This window comes from Stenella coeruleoalba (assembly GCF_951394435.1).
Source record: "Stenella coeruleoalba genome assembly, chromosome: 6".
Lineage (NCBI taxonomy): Eukaryota > Metazoa > Chordata > Mammalia > Artiodactyla > Delphinidae > Stenella > Stenella coeruleoalba.
The window spans coordinates 22,369,487-22,394,300 of record NC_137151.1 but is presented as its reverse complement, the minus strand read 5'-3'; the positions used below and the strand labels follow the sequence as shown (position 1 = coordinate 22,394,300).

The window sequence follows — 24,814 nt, the reverse complement described above, 5'->3', positions numbered from 1 at the left end:
CTTTTTGATTTTAATTTCCCTAAGCTATAGGACCATAAGTGGCAGTGCCCTAGGCTCTGTTGCTTTGTTTTTTAGATGTTTCAGGAAACACCATACACTTCTCCCGAGTGGTTGTTGGCAATTTACATCCCGCCCATCAGCATAACAAGGCTCCCAGTTCTCCATGGCCTGTCCTGCCTTTCTGGATTTTACACTTTTTTCAGATGGCCCTTTTGACCGGGGGGAAGTGAGACTTCATTGTAGTGCAGATTTCCTTTGCAAGCTTGCTTGGTTGGCCAAAAAGGGCGTATGCGTTTTTTCCTGAATATATTCAGGAAAAAACGCATACACCCTTTTTGGCCAAGTGCATCATTGTGGACGTTCTGCCTCTTTTCCTATGCTTTCAATGCAATTTCAGTCTACCTCCTGAAATCGGTTTCCTGCAATTCTGCCCCGCTTTCAAGTCCTCTTGGCAGCCTTACTTCAGTCTATTTTTGGACGATAGCTGTCATTTATAACTCTGCAGGTTTGTGAATTACAGTGCCCCTGAGCTCCTTTCTTCAACTCGCTTTCTTTTGAGCTGGCCGCAACACCGCAGGATGGCTTCAGGCCCTAATCTGGTTCCGGTACGGCACGCTGAGCCTTTGGTTATTTCCTCTTCCTGTTGGGAAATGAGAGTTAAATTTGCCCGTCCAGACACCTCCAGCTACCCTCTCATTGGTTCTCGCTATTCCTGTTCATCTTCCGCAGAAATTGCAAACTGGGCCAAACAGGAGGTTAAAGGCGCTGACTCTCCAAGTGGGGAGAGTGTTAGTAAAGCGTCTGGAATGTTGCACCCGAGTACCAGGGGAGGAAAACTGAGACATATTTGAACACGTCTCCCGTTCACATGGTTGATCATACTTGGGTTCCACATGCATGTTTTAGCTGAAGGAAGAATACCTTAAACCTGGAGAGTTGAGACCCGTGGAATGGGTACCATGCAATATGACTTCAAAGGGTCTTCATTTGCTCACCGAACCTCTCCAATCCTATCACTGCTGCGTTTATGCCCCTGTACACATGCTTGATTCTCTTTTGGAGACATAGCAATCCATAGGTTTTACGATACTTACTAGTCAGGTACATTCTTAGGCGTTTAATATGCGGTGTTGAGTCCATTTCGTTGAGCAAGGAGTAGCTCTTGTCTATTCCATATTTGACTTAAGGAACTTTATCTGTGCTCATTTCAATCTCTGGTTTTATGCAGCACCCCAACTCACCTTTACCCTTAAGCAAGCATAAGTTGGTATTCTAAATTTGAGACCCTGTTCTGTTCTGTAATTCAGTTCCTGTGTAGCCAACTTTCCATTCCGTGTATTACTGATATCTTATGATGTTTCTTTTTCTGTGTGACTTATTTCAGTTAGAATCATCATACCTGAATCCACTCATTGTGCTGCTAAGGGCCTGATGACACAGATTTCATTGCTGAGTGATATTGCTTTGTAAGTAAATACCACAACTTCTTTATCCATTTTTCACTTTCTGCGATGTTGAACTTGTACTGTAAACGAGGTTCTTGTAAACAGAGCCGTTCCAAACTTTGGGGTGGCTGTGTCTTTTTGATTTTAATTTCCCTAAGCTATAGGACCATAAGTGGAAGTGCCCTAGGTTCTGTTGCTTTGTTTTTTAGATGTTTCAGGAAACACCATACACTTCTCCCGAGTGGTTGTTGGCAATTTACATCCCGCCCATCAGCATAACAAGGCTCCCAGTTCTCCATGGCCTGTCCTGCCTTTCTGGATTTTACACTTTTTTCAGATGGCCCTTTTGACCGGGGGGAAGTGAGACTTCATTGTAGTGCAGATTTCCTTTGCAAGCTTGCTTGGTTGGCCAAAAAGGGCGTATGCGTTTTTTCCTGAATATATTCAGGAAAAAACGCATACGCCCTTTTTGGCCAAGTGCATCATTGTGGACGTTCTGCCTCTTTTCCTATGCTTTCAATGCAATTCCAGTCTACCTCCTGAAATCGGTTTCCTGCAATTCTGCCCCGCTTTCAAGTCCTCTTGGCAGCCTTACTTCAGTCTATTTTTGGACGATAGCTGTCATTTATAACTCTGCAGGTTTGTGAATTACAGTGCCCCTGAGCTCCTTTCTTCAACTCGCTTTCTTGTGACCTGGCCGCAACACCGCAGGATGGCTTCAGGCCCTAATCTGGTTCCGGTACGGCACGCTGAGCCTTTGGTTATTTCCTCTTCCTGGTGGGAAATGAGAGTTAAATTTGCCCGTCCAGACACCTACAGCTAGTCTCTCATTGGTTCTCGCTATTTCTGTTCATCTTCCGCAGAAATTGCAAACTGGGCCAAACAGGAGGTTAAAGGCGCTGACTCTCCAAGTGGGGAGAGTGTTAGTAAAGCGTCTGGAATGTTGCACCCGAGTACCAGGGGAGGAAAACTGAGACATATTTGAACACGTCTCCCGTTCACATGGTTGATCATACTTGGGTTCCACATGCATGTTTTAGCTGAAGGAAGAATACCTTAAACCTGGAGAGTTGAGACCCGTGTAATGGGTACCATGCAATATGACTTCAAAGGGTCTTCATTTGCTCACCGAACCTCTCCAATCCTATCACTGCTGCATTTATGCCCCTGTACACATGCTTGATTCTCTTTCGGAGACATAGCAATCCATAGGTTTTAAGATACTTACTAGTCAGGTACATTCTTAGACGTTTAATATGCGGTGTTGAGTCCATTTCGTTGAGCAAGGAGTAGCTCTTGTCTATTCCATATTTGACTTAAGGAACTTTATCTGTGCTCATTTCAATCTCTGGTTTTATGCAGCACCCCAACTCACCTTTCCCCTTAAGCAAGCATAAGTTGGTTTTCTAAATTTGAGACCCTGTTCTGTTCTGTAATTCAGTTCCTGTGTAGCCAAGTTTACATTCCGTGTATTACTGATATCTTATGATGTTTCTTTTTCTGTGTGACTTATTTCAGTTAGAATCATCATACCTGAATCCACTCATTGTGATGCTAAGGGCCTGATGACATAGATTTCATTGCTGAGTGATATTGCTTTGTAAGTAAATACCACAACTTCTTTATCCATTTTTCACTTTCTGCGATGTTGAACTTGTACTGTAAACGAGGTTCTTGTAAACAGAGGCGTCCCAAACTTTGGGGTGGCTGTGTCTTTTTGATTTTAATTTCCCTAAGCTATAGGACCATAAGTGGCAGTGCCCTAGGCTCTGTTGCTTTGTTTTTTAGATGTTTCAGGAAACACCATACACTTCTCCCGAGTGGTTGTTGGCAATTTACATCCCGCCCATCAGCATAACAAGGCTCCCAGTTCTCCATGGCCTGTCCTGCCTTTCTGGATTTTACACTTTTTTCAGATGGCCCTTTTGACCGGGGGGAAGTGAGACTTCATTGTAGTGCAGATTTCCTTTGCAAGCTTGCTTGGTTGGCCAAAAAGGGCGTATGCGTTTTTTCCTGAATATATTCAGGAAAAAACGCATACACCCTTTTTGGCCAAGTGCATCATTGTGGACGTTCTGCCTCTTTTCCTATGCTTTCAATGCAATTTCAGTCTACCTCCTGAAATCGGTTTCCTGCAATTCTGCCCCGCTTTCAAGTCCTCTTGGCAGCCTTACTTCAGTCTATTTTTGGACGATAGCTGTCATTTATAACTCTGCAGGTTTGTGAATTACAGTGCCCCTGAGCTCCTTTCTTCAACTCGCTTTCTTTTGAGCTGGCCGCAACACCGCAGGATGGCTTCAGGCCCTAATCTGGTTCCGGTACGGCACGCTGAGCCTTTGGTTATTTCCTCTTCCTGTTGGGAAATGAGAGTTAAATTTGCCCGTCCAGACACCTCCAGCTACCCTCTCATTGGTTCTCGCTATTCCTGTTCATCTTCCGCAGAAATTGCAAACTGGGCCAAACAGGAGGTTAAAGGCGCTGACTCTCCAAGTGGGGAGAGTGTTAGTAAAGCGTCTGGAATGTTGCACCCGAGTACCAGGGGAGGAAAACTGAGACATATTTGAACACGTCTCCCGTTCACATGGTTGATCATACTTGGGTTCCACATGCATGTTTTAGCTGAAGGAAGAATACCTTAAACCTGGAGAGTTGAGACCCGTGGAATGGGTACCATGCAATATGACTTCAAAGGGTCTTCATTTGCTCACCGAACCTCTCCAATCCTATCACTGCTGCGTTTATGCCCCTGTACACATGCTTGATTCTCTTTTGGAGACATAGCAATCCATAGGTTTTACGATACTTACTAGTCAGGTACATTCTTAGGCGTTTAATATGCGGTGTTGAGTCCATTTCGTTGAGCAAGGAGTAGCTCTTGTCTATTCCATATTTGACTTAAGGAACTTTATCTGTGCTCATTTCAATCTCTGGTTTTATGCAGCACCCCAACTCACCTTTACCCTTAAGCAAGCATAAGTTGGTATTCTAAATTTGAGACCCTGTTCTGTTCTGTAATTCAGTTCCTGTGTAGCCAACTTTCCATTCCGTGTATTACTGATATCTTATGATGTTTCTTTTTCTGTGTGACTTATTTCAGTTAGAATCATCATACCTGAATCCACTCATTGTGCTGCTAAGGGCCTGATGACACAGATTTCATTGCTGAGTGATATTGCTTTGTAAGTAAATACCACAACTTCTTTATCCATTTTTCACTTTCTGCGATGTTGAACTTGTACTGTAAACGAGGTTCTTGTAAACAGAGCCGTTCCAAACTTTGGGGTGGCTGTGTCTTTTTGATTTTAATTTCCCTAAGCTATAGGACCATAAGTGGAAGTGCCCTAGGTTCTGTTGCTTTGTTTTTTAGATGTTTCAGGAAACACCATACACTTCTCCCGAGTGGTTGTTGGCAATTTACATCCCGCCCATCAGCATAACAAGGCTCCCAGTTCTCCATGGCCTGTCCTGCCTTTCTGGATTTTACACTTTTTTCAGATGGCCCTTTTGACCGGGGGGAAGTGAGACTTCATTGTAGTGCAGATTTCCTTTGCAAGCTTGCTTGGTTGGCCAAAAAGGGCGTATGCGTTTTTTCCTGAATATATTCAGGAAAAAACGCATACGCCCTTTTTGGCCAAGTGCATCATTGTGGACGTTCTGCCTCTTTTCCTATGCTTTCAATGCAATTCCAGTCTACCTCCTGAAATCGGTTTCCTGCAATTCTGCCCCGCTTTCAAGTCCTCTTGGCAGCCTTACTTCAGTCTATTTTTGGACGATAGCTGTCATTTATAACTCTGCAGGTTTGTGAATTACAGTGCCCCTGAGCTCCTTTCTTCAACTCGCTTTCTTTTGAGCTGGCCGCAACACCGCAGGATGGCTTCAGGCTCTAATCTGGTTCCGGTACGGCACGCTGAGCCTTTGGTTATTTCCTCTTCCTGGTGGGAAATGAGAGTTAAATTTGCCCGTCCAGACACCTCCAGCTACCCTCTCATTGGTTCTCGCTATTCCTGTTCATCTTCCGCAGAAATTGCAAAGTGGGCCAAACAGGAGGTTAAAGGCGCTGACTCTCCAAGTGGGGAGAGTGTTAGTAAAGCGTCTGGAATGTTGCACCCGAGTACCAGGGGAGGAAAACTGAGACATATTTGAACACGTCTCCCGATCACATGGTTGATCATACTCTAGGTTCCACATGCATGTTTTAGCTGAAGGAAGAATACCTTAAACCTGGGTAGTTGAAACCCGTGGAATGGGTACCATGCAATATGACTTCAAAGGGTCTTCATTTGCTCACCGAACCTCTCCAATCTTATCACTGCTGCGTTTATGCCCCTGTACACATGCTTGATTCTCTTTTGGAGACATAGCTATCCATAGGTTTTAAGATACTTACAAGTCAGGTACATTCTTAGGCGTTTAATATGCGGTGTTGAGTCCATTTCGTTGAGCAAGGAGTAGCTCTAGTCTATTCCATATTTGGCTTAAGGAACTTTATCTGTGCTCATTTCAATCTCTGGTTTTATGCAGCACCCCAACTCACCTTTACCCTTAAGCAAGCATAAGTTGTTTTTCTAAATTTGAGACCCTGTTCTGTTCTGTAATTCTGTTCCTGTGTAGCCAAGTTTCCATTCCGTGTATTACTGATATCTTATGATGTTTCTTTTTCTGTGTGACTTATTTCAGTTAGAATCATCATACCTGAATCCACTCATTGTGCTGCTAACGGCCTGATGACATAGATTTCATTGCTGAGTGATATTGCTTTGTAAGTGAATACCACAACTTCTTTATCCATTTTTCACTTTCTGCGATGTTGAACTTGTACTGTAAACGAGGTTCTTGTAAACAGAGCCGTTCCAAACTTTGCGGTGGCTGTGTCTTTTTGATTTTAATTTCCCTAAGCTAAAGGACCATAAGTGGAAGTGCCCTAGGTTCTGTTGCTTTGTTTTTTAGATGTTTCAGGAAACACCATACACTTCTCCCGAGTGTCTGTTGGCAATTTACATCCCGCCCATCAGCATAACAAGGCTCCCAGTTCTCCATGGCCTGTCCTGCCTTTCTGGATTTTACACTTTTTTCAGATGGCCCTTTTGACCGGGGGGAAGTGAGACTTCATTGTAGTGCAGATTTCCTTTGCAAGCTTGCTTGGTTGGCCAAAAAGGGCGTATGCGTTTTTTATTCCTGTTCATCTTCCGCAGAAATTGCAAACTGGGACAAACAGGAGGTTTAAGGCGCTGACTCTCCAAGTGAGGAGAGTGTTAGTAAAGCGTCTGGAATGTTGCACCCGAGTACCAGGGGAGGAAAACTGAGACATATTTGAACACGTCTCCCGTTCACATGGTTGATCATACTTGCGTTCCACATGCATGTTTTAGCTGAAGGAAGAATACCTTAAACCTGGAGAGTTGAGACCCGTGTAATGGGTACCATGCAATATGACTTCAAAGGGTCTTCATTTGCTCACCGAACCTCTCCAATCCTATCACTGCTGCGTTTATGCCCCTGTACACATGCTTGATTCTCTTTTGGAGACATAGCAATCCATAGGTTTTACGATACTTACTAGTCAGGTACATTCTTAGGCGTTTAATATGCGGTGTTGAGTCCATTTCGTTGAGCAAGGAGTAGCTCTTGTCTATTCCATATTTGGCTTAAGGAACTTTATCTGTGCTCATTTCAGTCTCTGGTTTTATGCTGCACCCTAACTCACCTTTACCCTTAAGCAAGAATAAGTTGGTTTTCTAAATTTGAGACCCTGTTCTGTTCTGTAATTCAGTTCCTGTGTAGCCAAGTTTACATTCCGTGTATTACTGATATCTTATGATGTTTCTTTTTCTGTGTGACTTATTTCAGTTAGAATCATCATACCTGAATCCACTCATTGTGCTGCTAAGGGCCTGATGACACAGATTTCATTGCTGAGTGATATTGCTTTGTAAGTAAATACCACAACTTCTTTATCCATTTTTCACTTTCTGCGATGTTGAACTTGTACTGTAAACGAGGTTCTTGTAAACAGAGCCGTTCCAAACTTTGGGGTGGCTGTGTCTTTTTGATTTTAATTTCCCTAAGCTATAGGACCATAAGTGGAAGTGCCCTAGGTTCTGTTGCTTTGTTTTTTAGATGTTTCAGGAAACACCATACACTTCTCCCGAGTGGTTGTTGGCAATTTACATCCCGCCCATCAGCATAACAAGGCTCCCAGTTCTCCATGGCCTGTCCTGCCTTTCTGGATTTTACACTTTTTTCAGATGGCCCTTTTGACCGGTGGGAAGTGAGAGTTCATTGTAGTGCAGATTTCCTTTGCAAGCTTGCTTGGTTGGCCAAAAAGGGCGTATGCGTTTTTTCCTGAATATTTCAGGAAAAAACGCATACGCCCTTTTTGGCCAAGTGCATCATTGTGGACGTTCTGCCTCTTTTCCTATGCTTTCAATGCAATTCCAGTCTACCTCCTGAAATCGATTTCCTGCAATTCTGCCCCGCTTTCAAGTCCTCTTGGCAGCCTTACTTCAGTCTATTTTTGGACGATAGCTGTCATTTATAACTCTGCAGGTTTGTGAATTACAGTGCCCCTGAGCTCCTTTCTTCAACTCGCTTTCTTGTGACCTGGCCGCAACACCGCAGGATGGCTTCAGGCCCTAATCTGGTTCCGGCACGGCACGCTGAGCCTTTGGTTATTTCCTCTTCCTGGTGGGAAATGAGAGTTAAATTTGCCCGTCCAGACACCTCCAGCTAGTCTCTCATTGGTTCTCGCTATTCCTGTTCATCTTCCGCAGAAATTGCAAACTGGGCCGAACAGGAGGTTAAAGGCGCTGACTCTCCAAGTGGGGAGAGTGTTAGTAAAGCGTCTGGAATGTTGCACCTGAGTACCAGGGGAGGAAAACTGAGACATATTTGAACACGTCTGCCGTTCACATGGTTGATCATACTTGGGTTGCACATGCATGTTTTAGCTGAAGGAAAAATACCTTAAACCTGGAGAGTTGAGACCCGTGGAATGGGTACCATGCAATATGACTTCAAAGGGTCTTCATTTGCTCACCGAACCTCTCCAATCCTATCACTGCTGCGTTTATGCCCCTGTACACATGCTTGATTCTCTTTCGGAGACATAGCAATCCATAGGTTTTAAGATACTTACTAGTCAGGTACATTCTTAGGCGTTTAATATGCGGTGTTGAGTCCATTTCGTTGAGCAAGGAGTAGCTCTTGTCTATTCCATATTTGACTTAAGGAACTTTATCTGTGCTCATTTCAATCTCTGGTTTATGCAGCACCCCAACTCACCTTTACCCTTAAGCAAGCATAAGTTGGTTTTCTAAATTTGAGACCCTGTTCTGTTCTGTAATTCAGTTCCTGTGTAGCCAAGTTTACATTCCGTGTATTACTGATATCTTATGATGTTTCTTTTTCTGTGTGACTTACTTCAGTTAGAATCATCATACCTGAATCCACTCATTGTGCTGCTAAGGGCCTGATGACACAGATTTCATTGCTGCGTGATATTGCTTTGTAAGTAAATACCACAACTTCTTTATCCATTTTTCACTTTCTGCGATGTTGAACTTGTACTGTAAACGAGGTTCTTGTAAACAGAGCCGTTCCAAACTTTGGGGTGGCTGTGTCTTTTTGATTTTAATTTCCCTAAGCTATAGGACCATAAGTGGAAGTGCACTAGGTTCTGTTGCTTTGTTTTCTAGATGTTTCAGGAAACACCATACACTTCTCCCGAGTGTCTATTGGCAATTTACATCCCACCCATCAGCATAACAAGGCTCCCAGTTCTCCATGGCCTGTCCTGCCTTTCTGGATTTTACACTTTTTTCAGATGGCCCTTTTGACCGGGGGGAAGTGAGACTTCATTGTAGTGCAGATTTCCTTTGCAAGCTTGCTTGGTTGGCCAAAAAGGGCGTATGCGTTTTTTATTCCTGTTCATCTTCCGCAGAAATTGCAAACTGGGCCAAACAGTATGTTAAAGGCGCTGACTCTCCAAGTGAGGAGAGTGTTAGTAAAGCGTCTGGAATGTTGCACCCGAGTACCAGGGGAGGAAAACTGAGACATATTTGAACACGTCTCCCGCTCACATGGTTGATCATACTTGGGTTCCACATGCATGTTTTAGCTGAAGGAAGAATACCTTAAACCTGGAGAGTTGAGACCCGTGGAATGGGTACCATGCAATATGACTTCAAAGGGTCTTCATTTGCTCACCGAACCTCTCCAATCCTATCACTGCTGCGTTTATGCCCCTGTACACATGCTTGATTCTCTTTCGGAGACATAGCAATCCATAGGTTTTAAGATACTTACTAGTCAGGTACATTCTTAGGCGTTTAATATGCGGTGTTGAGTCCATTTCGTTGAGCAAGGAGTAGCTCTTGTCTATTCCATATTTGACTTAAGGAACTTTATCTGTGCTCATTTCAATCTCTGGTTTTATGCAGCACCCCAACTCACCTTTACCCTTAAGCAAGCATAAGTTGGTTTTCTAAATTTGAGACCCTGTTCTGTTCTGTAATTCAGTTCCTGTGTAGCCAAGTTTACATTCCGTGTATTACTGATATCTTATGATGTTTCTTTTTCTGTGTGACTTATTTCAGTTAGAATCATCATACCTGAATCCACTCATTGTGATGCTAAGGGCCTGATGACATAGATTTCATTGCTGAGTGATATTGCTTTGTATGTAAATACCACAACTTCTTTATCCATTTTTCACTTTCTGCGATGTTGAACTTGTACTGTAAACGAGGTTCTTGTAAACAGAGGCGTCCCAAACTTTGGGGTGGCTGTGTCTTTTTGATTTTAATTTCCCTAAGCTATAAGACCATAAGTGGCAGTGCCCTAGGCTCTGTTGCTTTGTTTTTTAGATGTTTCAGGAAACACCATACACTTCTCCCGAGTGTCTGTTGGCAATTTACATCCCGCCCATCAGCATAACAAGGCTCCCAGTTCTCCATGGCCTGTCCTGCCTTTCTGGATTTTACACTTTTTTCAGATGGCCCTTTTGACCGGGGGGAAGTGAGACTTCATTGTAGTGCAGATTTCCTTTGCAAGCTTGCTTGGTTGGCCAAAAAGGGCGTATGCGTTTTTTCCTGAATATATTCAGGAAAAAACGCATACGCCCTTTTTGGCCAAGTGCATCATTGTGGACGTTCTGCCTCTTTTCCCTTGCTTTCAATGCAATTCCAGTCTACCTCCTGAAATCGGTTTCCTGCAATTCTGCCCCGCTTTCAAGTCCTCTTGGCAGCCTTACTTCAGTCTATTTTTGGACGATAGCTGTCATTTATAACTCTGCAGGTTTGAGAATTACAGTGCCCCTGAGCTCCTTTCTTCAACTCGCTTTCTTGTGACCTGGCCGCAACACCGCAGGATGGCTTCAGGCCCTAATCTGGTTCCGGCACGGCACGCTGAGCCTTTGGTTATTTCCTCTTCCTGGTGGGAAATGAGAGTTAAATTTGCCCGTCCAGACACCTCCAGCTAGTCTCTCATTGGTTCTCGCTATTCCTGTTCATCTTCCGCAGAAATTGCAAACTGGGCCAAACAGGAGGTTAAAGGCGCTGACTCTCCAAGTGGGGAGAGTGTTAGTAAAGCGTCTGGAATGTTGCACCCGAGTACCAGGGGAGGAAAACTGAGACATATTTGAACACGTCTCCCGTTCACATGGTTGATCATACTTGGGTTCCACATGCATGTTTTAGCTGAAGGAAGAATACCTTAAACCTGGAGAGTTGAGACCCGTGGAATGGGTACCATGCAATATGACTTCAAAGGGTCTTCATTTGCTCACCGAACCTCTCCAATCCTATCACTGCTGCGTTTATGCCCCTGTACACATGCTTGATTCTCTTTCGGAGACATAGCAATCCATAGGTTTTAAGATACTTACTAGTCAGTTACATTCTTAGGCGTTTAATATGCGGTGTTGAGTCCATTTCGTTGAGCAAGGAGTAGCTCTTGTCTATTCCATATTTGACTTAAGGAACTTTATCTGTGCTCATTTCAATCTCTGGTTTATGCAGCACCCCAACTCACCTTTACCCTTAAGCAAGCATAAGTTGGTTTTCTAAATTTGAGACCCTGTTCTGTTCTGTAATTCAGTTCCTGTGTAGCCAAGTTTACATTCCGTGTATTACTGATATCTTATGATGTTTCTTTTTCTGTGTGACTTATTTCAGTTAGAATCATCATACCTGAATCCACTCATTGTGCTGCTAAGGGCCTGATGACATAGATTTCATTGCTGAGTGATATTGCTTTGTAAGTAAATACCACAACTTCTTTATCCATTTTTCACTTTCTGCGATGTTGAACTTGTACTGTAAACGAGGTTCTTGTAAACAGAGCCGTTCCAAACTTTGGGGTGGCTGTGTCTTTTTGATTTTAATTTCCCTAAGCTATAGGACCATAAGTGGAAGTGCCCTAGGTTCTGTTGCTTTGTTTTTTAGATGTTTCAGGAAACACCATACACTTCTCCCGAGTGGTTGTTGGCAATTTACATCCCGCCCATCAGCATAACAAGGCTCCCAGTTCTCCATGGCCTGTCCTGCCTTTCTGGATTTTACACTGTTTTCAGATGGCCCTTTTGACCGGGGGGAAGTGAGACTTCATTGTAGTGCAGATTTCCTTTGCAAGCTTGCTTGGTTGGCCAAAAAGGGCGTATGCGTTTTTTCCTGAATATATTCAGGAAAAAACGCATACGCCCTTTTTGGCCAAGTGCATCATTGTGGACGTTCTGCCTCTTTTCCTATGCTTTCAATGCAATTCCAGTCTACCTCCTGAAATCGATTTCCTGCAATTCTGCCCCGCTTTCAAGTCCTCTTGGCAGCCTTACTTCAGTCTATTTTTGGATGATAGCTGTTATTTATAACTCTGCAGGTTTGAGAATTACAGTGCCCCTGAGCTCCTTTCTTCAACTTGCTTTCTTGTGACCTGGCCGCAACACCGCAGGATGGCTTCAGGCCCTAATCTGGTTCCGGCACGGCACGCTGAGCCTTTGGTTATTTCCTCTTCCTGGTGGGAAATGAGAGTTAAATTTGCCCGTCCAGACACCTCCAGCTAGTCTCTCATTGGTTCTCGCTATTCCTGTTCATCTTCCGCAGAAATTGCAAACTGGGCCGAACAGGAGGTTAAAGGCGCTGACTCTCCAAGTGGGGAGAGTGTTAGTAAAGCGTCTGGAATGTTGCACCTGAGTACCAGGGGAGGAAAACTGAGACCTATTTGAACACGTCTCCCGTTCACATGGTTGATCATACTTGGGTTCCACATGCATGTTTTAGCTGAAGGAAGAATACCTTAAACCTGGAGAGTTGAGACCCGTGGAATGGGTACCATGCAATATGACTTCAAAGGGTCTTCATTTGCTCACCGAACCTCTCCAATCCTATCACTGCTGCGTTTATGCCCCTGTACACATGCTTGATTCTCTTTCGGAGACATAGCAATCCATAGGTTTTAAGATACTTACTAGTCAGGCACATTCTTAGGCGTTTAATATGCGGTGTTGAGTCCATTTCGTTGAGCAAGGAGTAGCTCTTGTCTATTCCATATTTGACTTAAGGAACTTTATCTGTGCTCATTTCAATCTCTGGTTTTATGCAGCACCCCAACTCACCTTTATCCTTAAGCAAGCATAGTTGGTTTTCTAAATTTGAGACCCTGTTCTGTTCTGTAATTCAGTTCCTGTGTAGCCAAGTTTCCATTCCGTGTATTACTGATATCTTATGATGTTTCTTTTTCTGTGTGACTTACTTCAGTTAGAATCATCATACCTGAATCCACTCATTGTGCTGCTAAGGGCCTGATGACACAGATTTCATTGCTGAGTGATATTGCTTTGTAAGTAAATACCACAACTTCTTTATCCATTTTTCACTTTCTGCGATGTTGAACTTGTACTGTAAACGAGGTTCTTGTAAACAGAGCCGTTCCAAACTTTGGGGTGGCTGTGTCTTTTTGATTTTAATTTCCCTAAGCTATAGGACCATAAGTGGAAGTGCACTTGGTTCTGTTGCTTTGTTTTCTAGATGTTTCAGGAAACACCATACACTTCTCCCGAGTGTCTATTGGCAATTTACATCCCACCCATCAGCATAACAAGGCTCCCAGTTCTCCATGGCCTGTCCTGCCTTTCTGGATTTTACACTTTTTTCAGATGGCCCTTTTGACCGGGGGGAAGTGAGACTTCATTGTAGTGCAGATTTCCTTTGCAAGCTTGCTTGGTTGGCCAAAAAGGGCGTATGCGTTTTTTATTCCTGTTCATCTTCCGCAGAAATTGCAAACTGGGCCAAACAGTATGTTAAAGGCGCTGACTCTCCAAGTGAGGAGAGTGTTAGTAAAGCGTCTGGAATGTTGCACCCGAGTACCAGGGGAGGAAAACTGAGACATATTTGAACACGTCTCCTGTTCACATGGTTGATCATACTTGGGTTCCACATGCATGTTTTAGCTGAAGGAAGAATACCTTAAACCTGGAGAGTTGAGACCCGTGGAATGGGTACCATGCAATATGACTTCAAAGGGTCTTCATTTGCTCACCGAACCTCTCCAATCCTATCACTGCTGCGTTTATGCCCCTGTACACATGCTTGATTCTCTTTCGGAGACATAGCAATCCATAGGTTTTAAGATACTTACTAGTCAGGTACATTCTTAGGCGTTTAATATGCGGTGTTGAGTCCATTTCGTTGAGCAAGGAGTAGCTCTTGTCTATTCCATATTTGACTTAAGGAACTTTATCTGTGCTCATTTCAATCTCTGGTTTTATGCAGCACCCCAACTCACCTTTACCCTTAAGCAAGCATAAGTTGGTTTTCTAAATTTGAGACCCTGTTCTGTTCTGTAATTCAGTTCCTGTGTAGCCAAGTTTACACTCCGTATATTACTGATATCTTATGATGTTTCTTTTTCTGTGTGACTTATTTCAGTTAGAATCATCATACCTGAATCCACTCATTGTGATGCTAAGGGCCTGATGACATAGATTTCATTGCTGAGTGATATTGCTTTGTAAGTAAATACCACAACTTCTTTATCCATTTTTCACTTTCTGCGATGTTGAACTTGTACTGTAAACGAGGTTCTTGTAAACAGAGGCGTCCCAAACTTTGGGGTGGCTGTGTCTTTTTGATTTTAATTTCCCTAAGCTATAAGACCATAAGTGGCAGTGCCCTAGGCTCTGTTGCTTTGTTTTTTAGATGTTTCAGGAAACACCATACACTTCTCCCGAGTGTCTGTTGGCAATTTACATCCCGCCCATCAGCATAACAAGGCTCCCAGTTCTCCATGGCCTGTCCTGCCTTTCTGGATTTTACACTTTTTTCAGATGGCCCTTTTGACCGGGGGGAAGTGAGACTTCATTGTAGTGCAGATTTCCTTTGCAAGCTTGCTTGGTTGGCCAAAAAGGGCGTATGCGTTTTTTCCTGAATATATTCAGGAAAAAACGCATACGCCCTTTTTGGCCAAGTGCATCATTGTGGACGTTCTGCCTCTTTTCCTATGCTTTCAATGCAATTCCAGTCTACCTCCTGAAATCGGTTTCCTGCGATTCTGCCCCGCTTTCAAGTCCTCTTGGCAGCCTTACTTCAGTCTATTTTTGGACGATAGCTGTCATTTATAACTCTGCAGGTTTGAGAATTACAGTGCCCCTGAGCTCCTTTCTTCAACTCGCTTTCTTGTGACCTGGCCGCAACACCGCAGGATGGCTTCAGGCCCTAATCTGGTTCCGGCCCGGCACGCTGAGCCTTTGGTTATTTCCTCTTCCTGTTGGGAAATGAGAGTTAAATTTGCCCGTCCAGACACCTCCAGCTAGTCTCTCATTGGTTCTCGCTATTCCTGTTCATCTTCCGCAGAAATTGCAAACTGGGCCAAACAGGAGGTTAAAGGCGCTGACTCTCCAAGTGGGGAGAGTGTTAGTAAAGCGTCTGGAATGTTGCACCCGAGTACCAGGGGAGGAAAACTGAGACATATTTGAACACGTCTCCCATTCACATGGTTGATCATACTTGGGTTGCACATGCATGTTTTAGCTGAAGGAAAAATACCTTAAACCTGGAGAGTTGAGACCCGTGGAATGGGTACCATGCAATATGACTTCAAAGGGTCTTCATTTGCTCACCGAACCTCTCCAATCCTATCACTGCTGCGTTTATGCCCCTGTACACATGCTTGATTCTCTTTCGGAGACATAGCAATCCATAGGTTTTAAGATACTTACTAGTCAGGTACATTCTTAGGCGTTTAATATGCGGTGTTGAGTCCATTTCGTTGAGCAAGGAGTAGCTCTTGTCTATTCCATATTTGACTTAAGGAACTTTATCTGTGCTCATTTCAATCTCTGGTTTATGCAGCACCCCAACTCACCTTTACCCTTAAGCAAGCATAAGTTGGTTTTCTAAATTTGAGACCCTGTTCTGTTCTGTAATTCAGTTCCTGTGTAGCCAAGTTTACATTCCGTGTGTTACTGATATCTTATGATGTTTCTTTTTCTGTGTGACTTATTTCAGTTAGAATCATCATACCTGAATCCACTCATTGTGCTGCTAAGGGCCTGATGACATAGATTTCATTGCTGAGTGATATTGCTTTGTAAGTGAATACCACAACTTCTTTATCCATTTTTCACTTTCTGCGATGTTGAACTTGTACTGTAAACGAGGTTCTTGTAAACAGAGCCGTTCCAAACTTTGGGGTGGCTGTGTCTTTTTGATTTTAATTTCCCTAAGCTATAGGACCATAAGTGGAAGTGCCCTAGGTTCTGTTGCTTTGTTTTTTAGATGTTTCAGGAAATACCATACACTTCTCCTGAGTGGTTGTTGGCAATTTACATCCCGCCCATCAGCATAACAGGGCTCCCAGTTCTCCATGGCCTGTCCTGCCTTTCTGGATTTTACACTTTTTTCAGATGGCCCTTTTGACCGGGGGGAAGTGAGACTTCAGTGTAGTGCAGATTTCCTTTGCAAGCTTGCTTGGTTGGCCAAAAAGGGCGTATGTGTTTTTTCCTGAATATATTCAGGAAAAAACGCATACGCCCTTTTTGGCCATGTGCATCATTGTGGACGTTCTGCCTCTTTTCCTATGCTTTCAATGCAATTCCAGTCTACCTCCTGAAATCGGTTTCCTGCAATTCTGCCCCGCTTTCAAGTCCTCTTGGCAGCCTTACTTCAGTCTATTTTTGGACGATAGCTGTCATTTATAACTCTGCAGGTTTGAGAATTACAGTGCCCCTGAGCTCCTTTCTTCAACTTGCTTTCTTGTGACCTGGCCGCAACACCGCAGGATGGCTTCAGGCCCTAATCTGGTTCCGGCACGGCACGCTGAGCCTTTGGTTATTTCCTCTTCCTGGTGGGAAATGAGAGTTAAATTTGCCCGTCCAGACACCTGCAGCTAGTCTCTCATTGGTTCTCGCTATTCCTGTTCATCTTCCGCAGAAATTGCAAAGTGGGCCAAACAGGAGGTTAAAGGCGCTGACTCTCCAAGTGGGGAGAGTGTTAGTAAAGCGTCTGGAATGTTGCACCCGAGTACCAGGGGAGGAAAACTGAGACATATTTGAACACGTCTCCCGTTCACATGGTTGATCATACTTGGGTTCCACATGCATGTTTTAGCTGAAGGAAGAATACCTTAAACTTGGAGAGTTGAGACCCGTGGAATGGGTACCATGCAATATGACTTCAAAGGGTCTTCATTTGCTCACCGAACCTCTCCAATCCTATCACTGCTGCGTTTATGCCCCTGTACACATGCTTGATTCTCTTTCGGAGACATAGCAATCCATAGGTTTTAAGATACTTACTAGTCAGGTACATTCTTAGGCGTTTAATATGCGGTGTTGAGTCCATTTCGTTGAGCAAGGAGTAGCTCTTGTCTATTCCATATTTGACTTAAGGAACTTTATCTGTGCTCATTTCAATCTCTGGTTTATGCAGCACCCCAACTCACCTTTACCCTTAAGCAAGCATAAGTTGGTTTTCTAAATTTGAGACCCTGTTCTGTTCTGTAATTCAGTTCCTGTGTAGCCAAGTTTACATTCCGTGTATTACTGATATCTTATGATGTTTCTTTTTCTGTGTGACTTATTTCAGTTAGAATCATCATACCTGAATCCACTCATTGTGCTGCTAAGGGCCTGATGACATAGATTTCATTGCTGAGTGATATTGCTTTGTAAGTGAATACCACAACTTCTTTATCCATTTTTCACTTTCTGCGATGTTGAACTTGTACTGTAAACGAGGTTCTTGTAAACAGAGCCGTTCCAAACTTTGGGGTGGCTGTGTCTTTTTGATTTTAATTTCCCTAAGCTATAGGACCATAAGTGGAAGTGCCCTAGGTTCTGTTGCTTTGTTTTTTAGATGTTTCAGGAAACACCATACACTTCTCCCGAGTGTCTGTTGGCAATTTACATCCCGCCCATCAGCATAACAAGGCTCCCAGTTCTCCATGGCCTGTCCTGCCTTTCTGGATTTTACACTTTTTTCAGATGGCCCTTTTGACCGGGGGGAAGTGAGACTTCATTGTAGTGCAGATTTCCTTTGCAAGCTTGCTTGGTTGGCCAAAAAGGGCGTATGCGTTTTTTCCTGAATATATTCAGGAAAAAACGCATACGCCCTTTTTGGCCAAGTGCATCATTGTGGACGTTCTGCCTCTTTTCCTATGCTTTCAATGCAATTTCAGTCTACCTCCTGAAATCGGTTTCCTGCAATTCTGCCCCGCTTTCAAGTCCTCTTGGCAGCCTTACTTCAGTCTATTTTTGGACGATAGCTGTCATTTATAACTCTGCAGGTTTGAGAATTACAGTGCCCCTGAGCTCCTTTCTTCAACTTGCTTTCTTGTGACCTGGCCGCAACACCGCAGGATGGCTTCAGGCCCTAATCTGGTTCCGGCACGGCACGCTGAGCCTTTGGTTATTTCCTCTTCCTGGTGGGAAATGAGAGTTAAATTTGCCCGTCCAGACACCTCCAGCTAGTCTCTCATTGGTTCTCGCTATTCCTGTTCATCTTCCGCAGAAATTGCAAACTGGGCCAAACAGGAGGTTAAAGGCGCTGACTCTCCAAGTGGGGAGAGTGTTAGTAAAGCGTCTGGAATGTTGCACCCGAGTACCAGGGGAGGAAAACTGAGACATATTTGAACACGTCTCCCGTTCACATGGTTGATCATACTTGGGTTCCACATGCATGTTTTAGCTGAAGGAAGAATACCTTAAACCTGGAGAGTTAAGACCCGTGTAATGGGTACCATGCAATATGACTTCAAAGGGTCTTCATTTGCTCACCGAACCTCTCCAATCCTATCACTGCTGCGTTTATGCCCCTGTACACATGCTTGATTCTCTTTCGGAGACAAAGCAATCCATAGGTTTTAAGATACTTACTAGTCAGGCACATTCTTAGGCGTTTAATATGCGGTGTTGAGTCCATTTCGTTGAGCAAGGAGTAGCTCTTGTCTATTCCATATTTGACTTAAGGAACTTTATCTGTGCTCGTTTCAATCTCTGGTTTTATGCAGCACCCCAACTCACCTTTACCCTTAAGCAAGCATAAGTTGGTTTTCTAAATTTGAGACCCTGTTCTGTTCTGTAATTCAGTTCCTGTGTAGCCAAGTTTACATTCCGTGTATTACTGATATCTTATGATGTTTCTTTTTCTGTGTGACTTATTTCAGTTAGAATCATCATACCTGAATCCACTCATTGTGCTGCTAAGGGCCTGATGACACAGATTTCATTGCTGAGTGATATTGCTTTGTAAGTAAATACCACAACTTCTTTATCCATTTTTCACTTTCTGCGATGTTGAACTTGTACTGTAAACGAGGTTCTTGTAAACAGAGCCGTCCCAAACTTTGGGGTGGCTGTGTCTTTTTGATTTTAATTTCCCTAAGCTATAGGACCATAAGTGGAAGTGCCCTAGGTTCTGTTGCTTTGTTTTTTAGATGTTTCGGGAAACACCATACACTTCTCCCGAGTGTCTGTTGGCAATTTACATCCCGCCCATCAGCATAACAAGGCTCCCAGTTCTCCATGGCCTGTCCTGCCTTTCTGGATTTTACACTTTTTTCAGATGGCCCTTTTGACCGGGGGGAAGTGAGACTTCATTGTAGTGCAGATTTCCTTTGCAAGCTTGCTTGGTTGGCCAAAAAGGGCGTATGCGTTTTTTATTCCTGTTCATCTTCCGCAGAAATTGCAAACTGGGCCAAACAGTAGGTTAAAGGCGCTGACTCTCCAAGTGAGGAGAGTGTTAGTAAAGCGTCTGGAATGTTGCACCCGAGTACCAGGGGAGGAAAACTGAGACATATTTGAACACGTCTCCCGTTCACATGGTTGATCATACTTGGGTTCCACATGCATGTTTTAGCTGAAGGAAGAATACCTTAAACCTGGGTAGTTGAAACCCGTGGAATGGGTACCATGCAATATGACTTCAAAGGGTCTTCATTTGCTCACCGAACCTCTCCAATCCTATCACTGCTACGTTTATGCCCCTGTACACATGCTTGATTCTCTTTCGGAGACATAGCAATCCATAGGTTTTAAGATACTTACTAGTCAGGTACATTCTTAGGCGTTTAATATGCGGTGTTGAGTCCATTTCGTTGAGCAAGGAGTAGCTCTTGTCTATTCCATATTTGGCTTAAGGAACTTTATCTGTGCTCATTTCAATCTCTGGTTTTATGCAGCACCCCAACTCACCTTTCCCCTTAAGCAAGCATAAGTTGGTTTTCTAAATTTGAGACCCTGTTCTGTTCTGTAATTCAGTTCCTGTGTAGCCAAGTTTACATTCCGTGTATTACTGATATCTTATGATGTTTCTTTTTCTGTGTGACTTATTTCAGTTAGAATCATCATACCTGAATCCACTCATTGTGATGCTAAGGGCCTGATGACATAGATTTCATTGCTGAGTGATATTGCTTTGTAAGTAAATACCACAACTTCTTTATCCATTTTTCACTTTCTGCGATGTTGAACTTGTACTGTAAACGAGGTTCTTGTAAACAGAGGCGTCCCAAACTTTGGGGTGGCTGTGTCTTTTTGATTTTAATTTCCCTAAGCTATAAGACCATAAGTGGCAGTGCCCTAGGCTCTGTTGCTTTGTTTTTTAGATGTTTCAGGAAACACCATACACTTCTCCCGAGTGTCTGTTGGCAATTTACATCCCGCCCATCAGCATAACAAGGCTCCCAGTTCTCCATGGCCTGTCCTGCCTTTCTGGATTTTACACTTTTTTCAGATGGCCCTTTTGACCGGGGGGAAGTGAGACTTCATTGTAGTGCAGATTTCCTTTGCAAGCTTGCTTGGTTGGCCAAAAAGGGCGTATGCGTTTTTTCCTGAATATATTCAGGAAAAAACGCATACGCCCTTTTTGGCCAAGTGCATCATTGTGGACGTTCTGCCTCTTTTCCTATGCTTTCAATGCAATTCCAGTCTACCTCCTGAAATCGGTTTCCTGCAATTCTGCCCCGCTTTCAAGTCCTCTTGGCAGCCTTACTTCAGTCTATTTTTGGACGATAGCTGTCATTTATAACTCTGCAGGTTTGTGAATTACAGTGCCCCTGAGCTCCTTTCTTCAACTCGCTTTCTTGTGACCTGGCCGCAACACCGCAGGATGGCTTCAGGCCCTAATCTGGTTCCGGTACGGCACGCTGAGCCTTTGGTTATTTCCTCTTCCTGGTGGGAAATGAGAGTTAAATTTGCCCGTCCAGACACCTCCACCTAGCCTCTCATTTGTTCTCGCTATTCCTGTTCATCTTCCGCAGAAATTGCAAACTGGGCCAAACAGGAGGTTAAAGGCGCTGACTCTCCAAGTGGGGAGAGTGTTAGTAAAGCATCTGGAATGTTGCACCCGAGTACCAGGGGAGGAAAACTGAGACATATTTGAACACGTCTCCCGTTCACATGGTTGATCATACTTGGGTTCCACATGCATGTTTTAGCTGAAGGAAGAATACCTTAAACCTGGAGAGTTGAGACCCGTGGAATGGGTACCATGCAATATGACTTCAAAGGGTCTTCATTTGCTCACCGAACCTCTCCAATCCTATCACTGCTGCGTTTATGCCCCTGTACACATGCTTGATTCTCTTTTGGAGACATAGCAATCCATAGGTTTTACGATACTTACTAGTCAGGTACATTCTTAGGCGTTTAATATGCGGTGTTGAGTCCATTTCGTTGAGCAAGGAGTAGCTCTTGTCTATTCCATATTTGACTTAAGGAACTTTATTTGTGCTCATTTCAATCTCTGGTTTTATGCAGCACCCCAACTCACCTTTACCCTTAAGCAAGCATAAGTTGGTTTTCTAAATTTGAGACCCTGTTCTGTTCTGTAATTCAGTTCCTGTGTAGCCAAGTTTACATTCCGTGTATTACTGATATCTTATGATGTTTCTTTTTCTGTGTGACTTATTTCAGTTAGAATCATCATACCTGAATCCACTCATTGTGATGCTAAGGGCCTGATGACATAGATTTCATTGCTGAGTGATATTGCTTTGTAAGTAAATACCACAACTTCTTTATCCATTTTTCACTTTCTGCGATGTTGAACTTGTACTGTAAACGAGGTTCTTGTAAACAGAGGCGTCCCAAACTTTGGGGTGGCTGTGTCTTTTTGATTTTAATTTCCCTAAGCTATAAGACCATAAGTGGCAGTGCCCTAGGCTCTGTTGCTTTGTTTTTTAGATGTTTCAGGAAACACCATACACTTCTCCCGAGTGTCTGTTGGCAATTTACATCCCGGCCATCAGCATAACAAGGCTCCCAGTTCTCCATGGCCTGTCCTGCCTTTCTGGATTTTACACTTTTTTCAGATGGCCCTTTTGACCGGGGGGAAGTGAGACTTCATTGTAGTGCAGATTTCCTTTGCAAGCTTGCTTGGTTGGCCAAAAAGGGCGTATGCGTTTTTTCCTGAATATATTCAGGAAAAAACGCATACGCCCTTTTTGGCCATGTGCATCATTGTGGACGTTCTGCCTCTTTTCCTATGCTTTCAATGCAATTCCAGTCTACCTCCTGAAATCGGTTTCCTGCAATTCTGCCCCGCTTTCAAGTCCTCTTGGCAGCCTTACTTCAGTCTATTTTTGGACGATAGCTGTCATTTATAACTCTGCAGGTTTGAGAATTACAGTGCCCCTGAGCTCCTTTCTTCAACTTGCTTTCTTGTGACCTGGCCGCAACACCGCAGGATGGCTTCAGGCCCTAATCTGGTTCCGGCACGGCACGCTGAGCCTTTGGTTATTTCCTCTTCCTGGTGGGAAATGAGAGTTAAATTTGCCCGTCCAGACACCTCCAGCTAGCCTCTCATTGGTTCTCGCTATTCCTGTTCATCTTCCGCAGAAATTGCAAAGTGGGCCAAACAGGAGGTTAAAGGCGTTGACTCTCCAAGTGGGGAGAGTGTTAGTAAAGCGTCTGGAATGTTGCACCCGAGTACCAGGGGAGGAAAACTGAGACATATTTGAACACGTCTCCCGTTCACATGGTTGATCATACTTGGGTTCCACATGCATGTTTTAGCTGAAGGAAGAATACCTTAAACTTGGAGAGTTGAGACCCGTGGAATGGGTACCATGCAATATGACTTCAAAGGGTCTTCATTTGCTCACCGAACCTCTCCAATCCTATCACTGCTGCGTTTATGCCCCTGTACACATGCTTGATTCTCTTTCGGAGACATAGCAATCCATAGGTTTTAAGATACTTACTAGTCAGGTACATTCTTAGGCGTTTAATATGCGGTGTTGAGTCCATTTCGTTGAGCAAGGAGTAGCTCTTGTCTATTCCATATTTGACTTAAGGAACTTTATCTGTGCTCATTTCAATCTCTGGTTTATGCAGCACCCCAACTCACCTTTACCCTTAAGCAAGCATAAGTTGGTTTTCTAAATTTGAGACCCTGTTCTGTTCTGTAATTCAGTTCCTGTGTAGCCAAGTTTACATTCCGTGTATTACTGATATCTTATGATGTTTCTTTTTCTGTGTGACTTATTTCAGTTAGAATCATCATACCTGAATCCACTCATTGTGCTGCTAAGGGCCTGATAACATAGATTTCATTGCTGAGTGATATTGCTTTGTAAGTGAATACCACAACTTCTTTATCCATTTTTCACTTTCTGCGATGTTGAACTTGTACTGTAAACGAGGTTCTTGTAAACAGAGCCGTTCCAAACTTTGGGGTGGCTGTGTCTTTTTGATTTTAATTTCCCTAAGCTATAGGACCATAAGTGGAAGTGCCCTAGGTTCTGTTGCTTTGTTTTTTAGATGTTTCAGGAAACACCATACACTTCTCCCGAGTGGTTGTTGGCAATTTACATCCCGCCCATCAGCATAACAAGGCTCCCAGTTCTCCATGGCCTGTCCTGCCTTTCTGGATTTTACACTTTTTTCAGATGGCCCTTTTGACCGGGGGGAAGTGAGACTTCATTGTAGTGCAGATTTCCTTTGCAAGCTTGCTTGGTTGGCCAAAAAGGGCGTATGCGTTTTTTCCTGAATATATTCAGGAAAAAACGCATACGCCCTTTTTGGCCAAGTGCATCATTGTGGACGTTCTGCCTCTTTTCCTATGCTTTCAATGCAATTCCAGTCTACCTCTTGAAATCGATTTCCTGCAATTCTGCCCCGCTTTCAAGTCCTCTTGGCAGCCTTACTTCAGTCTATTTTTGGACGATAGCTGTCATTTATAACTCTGCAGGTTTGAGAATTACAGTGCCCCTGAGCTCCTTTCTTCAACTTGCTTTCTTGTGACCTGGCCGCAACACCGCAGGATGGCTTCAGGCCCTAATCTGGTTCCGGCACGGCACGCTGAGCCTTTGGTTATTTCCTCTTCCTGGTGGGAAATGAGAGTTAAATTTGCCCGTCCAGACACCTCCAGCTAGCCTCTCATTGGTTCTCGCTATTCCTGTTCATCTTCCGCAGAAATTGCAAAGTGGGCCAAACAGGAGGTTAAAGGCGTTGACTCTCCAAGTGGGGAGAGTGTTAGTAAAGCGTCTGGAATGTTGCACCCGAGTACCAGGGGAGGAAAACTGAGACATATTTGAACACGTCTCCCGTTCACATGGTTGATCATACTTGGGTTCCACATGCATGTTTTAGCTGAAGGAAGAATACCTTAAACTTGGAGAGTTGAGACCCGTGGAATGGGTACCATGCAATATGACTTCAAAGGGTCTTCATTTGCTCACCGAACCTCTCCAATCCTATCACTGCTGCGTTTATGCCCCTGTACACATGCTTGATTCTCTTTCGGAGACATAGCAATCCATAGGTTTTAAGATACTTACTAGTCAGGTACATTCTTAGGCGTTTAATATGCGGTGTTGAGTCCATTTCGTTGAGCAAGGAGTAGCTCTTGTCTATTCCATATTTGACTTAAGGAACT

The 24,814-nt window shown here is 43.7% G+C and overlaps 1 long non-coding RNA gene across 1 annotated transcript in view; it reads left to right on the top strand.

The window, feature by feature from the left end:
- Positions 1 to 22,210, top strand: part of LOC307187927 — a 3,519,425-nt gene extending 3,497,215 nt beyond the window's left edge. Inside the window, exon 9 of the long non-coding RNA XR_013828723.1 lies at positions 22,129 to 22,210. This is a non-coding gene — a long non-coding RNA (uncharacterized lncRNA). The remainder of the gene's footprint in view (positions 1 to 22,128) is intronic.
- The last annotated feature ends 2,604 nt before the right edge of the window (positions 22,211 to 24,814 follow it).